This window comes from Octopus bimaculoides, chromosome 26 (assembly GCF_046866305.1).
Source record: "Octopus bimaculoides isolate indiv1 chromosome 26, ASM4686630v1, whole genome shotgun sequence".
NCBI lineage: Eukaryota > Metazoa > Mollusca > Cephalopoda > Octopoda > Octopodidae > Octopus > Octopus bimaculoides.
In genome coordinates, this window is record NC_142953.1 from 24,439,913 (window position 1) to 24,447,412 (window position 7,500).

General features: G+C 38.3%; 1 protein-coding gene and 1 long non-coding RNA gene across 8 annotated transcripts in view; one reads left to right on the top strand and one right to left on the bottom strand.

The window, feature by feature from the left end:
* Positions 1-7,500, top strand: part of LOC106872340 (G protein-coupled receptor dmsr-1) — a 273,046-nt gene that overhangs the window by 116,287 nt on the left and 149,259 nt on the right. The window lies entirely within an intron of this gene.
* The window catches only part of LOC149130987 (uncharacterized), a 4,540-nt gene continuing 1,112 nt past the window's right edge, over positions 4,073-7,500 (bottom strand). Inside the window, exon 2 of the long non-coding RNA XR_016238501.1 lies at positions 4,073-5,878. This is a non-coding gene — a long non-coding RNA (uncharacterized LOC149130987). The remainder of the gene's footprint in view (positions 5,879-7,500) is intronic.

The window sequence follows — 7,500 nt, forward strand, 5'->3', positions numbered from 1 at the left end:
TAAGATTGTGTTGTTAAAATTTATCTGCAATAAATTTATTATATTTCTACAATTCATAAAATGCTTTAAAAATTTTCTTATACAATTTTCTTATACAAATTTTCTTATACAATACATAGGCGTAGGAGTGGCTGTGTGGTAAGTAACTTGCTTATGAATCACATGGTCCCGGGTTCAGTTCCATTGCGTGGCACCTTGGGCAAACGTCTTCTACTATAGCCTCGGGCCGACCAAAGCTTGTGAATGGATTTGGTAGACGGAAACTGAAAGAAGCCCATCGTATATATGTATATATATGTATATATGTGTGTGTGTGTGTGTGTGTGTGTGTGTGTATGTTTGTGTGTCTGTATTTGTCCTCCCAACATTGCTTGACAACCTGGTGTGTTTACGTCCCCGTAACTTAGCGGTTCGGCAAAATAGACCGATAGAATAAGTACTAGGCTTACAAAAAATAAGTGCTGGGGTCGATTTGCTCGACTAAAAGGCGGTGCTCCAGCATGGCCACAGTCAAATGACTGAAACAAGTAAAAGAGTAAAAGCGTAAAAGAGTAAAAGAGTAATTCCTAATAAAATATATTTACAAATATATTCGGTTTTTAAACATCGAATGTCTGGGAGAATCCATTTGAGTAAAATAGGAATCAGAGGGGTGTGTAGGCAAATAATGGTTGAGAAACGCTAGATTGGTGAAACAAATCAACCACGGTACTTTTTCTTTCTAAGTAGCATACTTATATAATATCGTCATTTATTTTTTTGTCGAACCGCTAGGTTAAGGGGACATAAAGAATTCAACAACGGTTGTCAAGCGCTTGAAACACACACACACACACACACACACTCATTCTCACACACACATACTCATACACACACTCACACACACTCTCAATAACACGCACACTCATTCTCACACACACACACATGCATGTCGTGGTTCCACATACTTTCCGTTTTGTTAAACTGGATACAACAGAAATGTGTCCAAGTTTTGTATCGGCAAATGTCTGAAGAACAACATAGGGTACGAACGAATTGGAGTCAGAAAAGTGAAACACACTAACTTTCTAAAGGAATTTGAACCGCGTTTCTTTTGCTTTACTCTTAATTGTTCCGGGTTCAGTCCCACTGCATGGCACCTTGAGTAAGTGTCTTCTACTATAGCGTCGGGCCGACTAAAGCCTTGTGAATGGGTTTGGTAGACGGAAACTGAAAAAAACCCGTCGAGTATACATACACAAACACACCATATATGTGTGTGTGTGTGTGTGTGTGTGTGTGTGTGTGTGTCTGTGATTGTGTGTGTACTTGTCTAGCTCCACCGCTTGACAGCCGGTGTTGGTTTGTTTACGTGTTTAGTCCCCGTAACCTAGCGGTTCAGCAAAAGAGAACTATAGAATAAGTAGTAGGTTTAAAAAAAATAAGTACTGGGGCCAATTCGTCCGACCAAAATTCTTCAAGGCAGTAAAAGAGAAAATGTAAAAGACAGACTTAAGAACAAGTAGAATACCGATTCCCGGACATCGATGATTCGGAATCTCTTATAATCCGCACTATTTTATACTAATGTACGGGTACCTATATTTCATTTAATTAATTAATTAAATTTAATATTCATTTAGTCGAGTGTGTTATGACCAAGGTGACCGTACCAGGTTCGGGAAAAATCAATAATCTGGAATGGCGTTAAAATCAAAGGTTTGAGAAAATCGATATTGCACCAGTTAGTTTCTGATGGAATGGATGAGAGGTACTCTGTCTCTGAAAAGATAGCACTGGCTTATGGTAAGCCATTTGCATTTAGTCAATAGATATGGTTTAAGTAAGTTTATATATCAGTTTAATAAGAAATTTCTCTTGTATCTTTATCAGAAGTCATTTCGTTTGCTCAGCTGATTTAAAATGGCTTCCGCTTCAGCTTTTATTTTCTTGTAGAACTCTTATCGTATGTCCCGAAGATTCTTTGGCAGAAGAGTCGCGATAACGAGTGAACTTTCTAATCTCTCTTGCTTTTATCTTCTACTCTTATTGTATGTACCAACAGGGCTTTTAAGATCTTTACTCATATGTCTGTTTGTCTGTGTTTCTGTTTCTCTCCCCCCTCTCTCTCTTTCCCTCTCTTTCTTTACATCTCTTGCCTGTCACTCTCTTTCTCTCTTCTCGTTTTTGCTTTAACTACACTCCGGAAAACTCATTTGCATAACGCTTCATTTTTATTATATAAATTTCCTACTGTGCACACGCAAACAGTAGACAGACACACATTCATACACACAGAAACCCAGTATTTTCATAAGTGTTCTATCCCCATTTTCTCATTGAAATTTAATGGAGTGAGGGTCATCTAATTACTAAAACTCATTCATTTTTATTTCTCATTATATATCATTACACATATATTAAAAATAAAAATAAACGTTTCCTTCTCGATCCATGCCAGGCTCATGAGGGCTGGTTTCCCGGTTTCAATGGCATATATATTCCCTAACTGGTTGGGACGCCGGTCCGTCGCAGGATTACTGATTCTTTGTCAGCTGAGTGGACTGGAAAACCGTGAAATGAAGTGCTCAAGAATACAATGCGTCATCCCGTCCAGGAATCGAAATCACAATCTTACGATTATGAGTCCAACACCTTAACCACTGAGCATCGCGCCTCCACTATTATATTACGTTATATTATATTATATCAGATTATATTGTATTATATTAAAATAATATAATATTGGTTTCAAATTTTGGTACAAGGTCATGAAGTTCGGTGGAGGGAGTAAGTCGATTACATCGCCCCCCCCACCAGTGCTCAACTGGTACTTGTTTTATCGACCCCCGAAAGGATGAAAGGCGAAGTTGACCGTGCCAGAATTTGAACTCAGAAGACGGACGAAACAGCGCTAAGCATTTTATCCGGCGTACTACCGATTCTGCCAGCTCACCACCTTATTATACCATACCATACCATATATAGTTATATAATGTAATATATTCACCGAGAAGGTGGCGAACTGACAGAACTGATAGAACATCGTAAAATACTTCCTGTTCAGTACGTTCGAATTCCTCTGAGGTCAACCTTACCTGTCATTCGTTCATCATCATCATCATCATTAGCAGCGGTGGCAGCAACATTACTATCGTATGTTTCAAATGATAGGACACGAAGTGGTGATTATTCGGTTTCCATGGAGTATGGAAAATAACACTCCCTGACCAAGAAAATAACACTGTCCCTGAATGAGTCGGCGGTCGGTCGCATTTACAGCCGAGTGGACTGGGGCAACGTAAAGTGAAGTGTTTTGCTCAAGAACACAACGCAGTAGCCAGTCATGGAATCGAAACGAAGACCTTCCGATCTTGAGCGCCACATCCTTACCACTAGGCCACGTGCTTTGACCCTTTTTTGGGGGTCGATAAAATAAGTATCAGACAAAACCGGGATCGATGTAATCGACTTGCTGGCCTGGTGCTAAACTTGGAAAAAATTATTATATTGGCCAAGAACAAGCTTTTCTTTCGAAGTCGATCACTAGGAGTCAATATAATTAACTAAACCCTATCCTCAAAGGTGCAGCCCCTGTGATTCAAATAGAAACAATTAGTAAGATCATTCTGACTTTCTGATAACTGATGAACTTCCATTTTGTTTTCCGTGTATTCAGGCTTACAATGCGGCAGAGAAATACACAGACAGTATTGGTTTCAGATTTTGGCACAATACCAGCAGTTTTGGGAGAGGCGCCAACTGAGACTTATTTGATCGACCCCGAAAGGATGAAAGGCAAAGTCAACCTCGGCGGAATTTGAACTCAGATCGTAAAGACGGACGAAATGGCGCTAAGCATCTTGCCTGGAATGCAAACGATTCTACCAGCCCGCCGCCCTAATATACGGAAAATATTCGTGATATAAATGTGTTTGGGCTGAATGAATGAATAGATAAATAAATAAAAGTTTTTTTTAATAATTAAGAAAAAGACTTAGTATTAGTTTCAACAAAATGAAGGCAGCGAGCTGGCAAAAACCATTAACGAAATGTTTAGCGCAATTTCGTTCGACTTTACGTTCTGAGTTCAAATTCCGCCGAGGTCGATTTTGCCTTTCATCCTTTCGGGCTCGATAAATAATGTACCAATGAAACATTGGGGTCGATGTAAACGACTGTTCTCGTCTCCTGAATTTCTGGCCTTGTGCCTATAGCAGAAAGAATTATTTTCAATAGAATAAGGCAGTGCGCTGGGGCAGAGTTGTCAGCAAACCAAAATGCTTAGCGGCATTTCGTCTGTCAAACTCTTCTGAGGTCCACTTTGCCCTTCATCCTTTCAGAGTCGATAATATAAAGTATCTGTCAAGTACTGGAATCGATATATTCGATTTTCCCCTCCCCTCAAACCCTAATAACGCTGTGCAGAAATTTGGGGGAAAAAATAAAAGAGAACTTGTGGCAAAGGATTATCGATTTTTAGAGATATAGGTGCAGGAATAGCTATGTGCTCCATAAGCTCGCTTTGCAACCACGTGGTTTCGGGTTCAGTCCCACTGTACAATACCTTGGGCAAGTGTCTTCTACTCGAACCCCGAACCAACCAATGTCTTGTGGGTGAATCTGGTAGATAGAAACTGTGTGGAAGCCCGTCGAGTATATATGTGTGTGTGCTTGTATGAGTGTGTGCTTGTATGAGTGTGTACTTGTATATATGTACGTTGCTGTGTTTAAGATTGACCCCCCCTACCCATCCACCACTTGACAACCTATGTTGGTTTGCTTAAGTCCTCATAACCGAGCGGTTTAGCCAAAAACACCGATAAAATAAACACCAGAATTAAAAACGTCAAAATACTGAGGGCGAGTTGTTCGATTAAAAAAAACCTGTTAAGGTGGTGCCCCAACATGGCCAGAGGCTAATGACTGAAATATGTAAAAGATGTGAAAGGATTTTTTTAAAACAAGTATTTGTTTGGAGATTGTGATATTACAATAACCGAAGAAATTTTTGTTGACATAAGTTCACATTGTAAGCGATAAATGGCCGAAGAGGTGTTTTTCGCAATCATAAGGTTTCGGTTTCGATCTTGTTGCATGGCATCTTTGGAAAGTGTTATTTTCTATAACATCAGAATAACTCATACTTTGTGAGTGAATTTGAGACGACGGAAACTGTATAGAATCCCATTGAGTTGATCGTAGTTTTTGTACTGAATAGACTAGGGTATTACGTTAAATGTCTTCAGAATACTCAGCCACTTAGGGTGCTAATTCAAAGAGTCTGATAGCTCAGTTGATTGCATGAGTGAAAATTTATGGTCGTAAATTTTGATCCAAGTCCATTTAAAAAGTGCAAATTATTTAAGAGAAAGGCAAGGTTTTGGCATTTTGTCATAGAGAGAATCGTTGGAATGGTTTCGTGAGCAAAATGGAGATTTACATCGTTTTAAACAAAGCTACCAGCGACGACATAAAATTAATATTTCATTAATGGAGCCGACGGTTAAAAAACATTTATATCGGCCAACACTTTGATGATGTTAAAAAGATGATTCAAAATATAAATGTTTTGGAAATCATGGAAGAACAGAACACATTTTGCGGCAAAGAAATACTGTGATATTGAGATATAATTTTTATGGCTACTTTCAAAAGGATGGAATTAGTTTTGCAGATTTTGTGGCAGAATTAAAACCAAAATAGTTAAACTGTGCATTACAGAAGCATATTGATTGTGGACACATTTACGAAAAAAATATGCAACGAGTTTCTATGAAAGAAACTAACCCGACACTAGAAAAAGCGTTGAAGATTGGCATAGCCGGTGACGGTGCCTTTAGAATCATTTCAAATTTGTTGGTAGAAAAGCTGGATGTTAAAGATTCAAGTGTCGAAACTGTGCAGAGAAAGAATAAAATATTATATAGGAATGAAAAATGATATCGTAAAACTACAAATCGTACGAAGAACAAGAAACTCTAGAAAGTAATGGCACATACATACAAACGTAACTCGATACTCATATACATTGAAAAGAGAGAGGAAGTTGTCACAGATCTTGATCGAAAACAAGGATCACTTTGCACCAATGAATTACAGACAACTAACGCAACACTACAGTAAACTACCACACATGTACGGTCTCCCTAAGATTCACAAGGATGGTATTCCATTAAGACCTATAGGGAGCTGTAGAAGTTCAGCATGTCATCCACCGAGTCGCTTCCTTGTGGATATAATCAGTCCATTAGCAGGAAAGTCAACATCTTACGTGAAGAATTCCACCCATTTCACAGAATTGATCAATTGAATCCAACCAGATGGTGAGTCTAGATGTGATAAGTCTGTTCACCAAAGTCCCAACTGGTGAAGCACTATCGATGATTCAAGAAAAATTAGTGACAGACACCCATCTAAAAATTCTTGCTATTTTATGTGATTATAATAATTTCAATATATCTCTGCTGAAACCAATATTATAAGTTATCTAGATCCCAAGCTTTTAATAACTGCGATCCATTATCGACTTAATATAAAACTCCTCAACAGAATGAAACTATATTAGTTCCAATTTTTGACACAAGGCCAGAAATTTCGGAGGAGGGGATATATCGATTACATCATTCCCAGTTCTCAACTGGTATTTATTTTATCGATCCTAGTTTTCAACTGGAACTTATTTTCTCGGCCCCGAAAAGAGGAAAGGCAAAGTCATCCTCGACGGTATTTGAACTCAAAGCGTAAAGATGCGTGAAATGCCCCAAAGCATTTTGTCCAGAGTGCTAAAGATCCTGCCAAATCACCACCTTAGAATGAAGCTCTATTATGAAGAAATATAAATTGTTTGACATATTTTCTGATGTGTAAATTTTTTTCCCGACAGTTTAATTCTGAAATATGCTTCTCAAGTCGACACATATCATTTCCCTCAGCAATATTTTGTCTCCAGGAATTCTATTGGGAAATGTGCAACTCTCAGATTCAAATCTCTGGTGATATATTCATGTTCCACTCGCATATGTTTTAAATAAGATTTATAAGTATTTTTGACGTTTGTGTCGCGATGTGTAAATTGATTAAGTGTGGTGGAATTGCCACGACTGTTTCTAGAATTAATGATTTATTTAGTGGTCATAAGAACTTAACTGAACACTTTCGTACTACCTGCTTCTTCACCTCGTTCCACTCTTCCGTCCTTCTATCTTGTCACACTGTTTCTCTTACCACTTACTGTTCACGTATGAAGCTCACGTGGTCTTGCATTCTTTATCAGTTGCTATTTTTTGTTTTTTGTTAACTTGGAGGATGTAAAACTCTGCTGTGTCGCATTAATTTCTCTCCTTTCAACTTTTCCCTGAGGTAACGTTGGAGTTTCCAGCCCTCACAGCAAATTCACAGTACATTTTTTATTAATTTTACTATTTAAGTCTTGCCAACGCAGACCAACACCGACCTCTTTGAGCAACTATAAAACATACCCAACCGTAGCGTTATATAAATCATGTGATGATGTACATA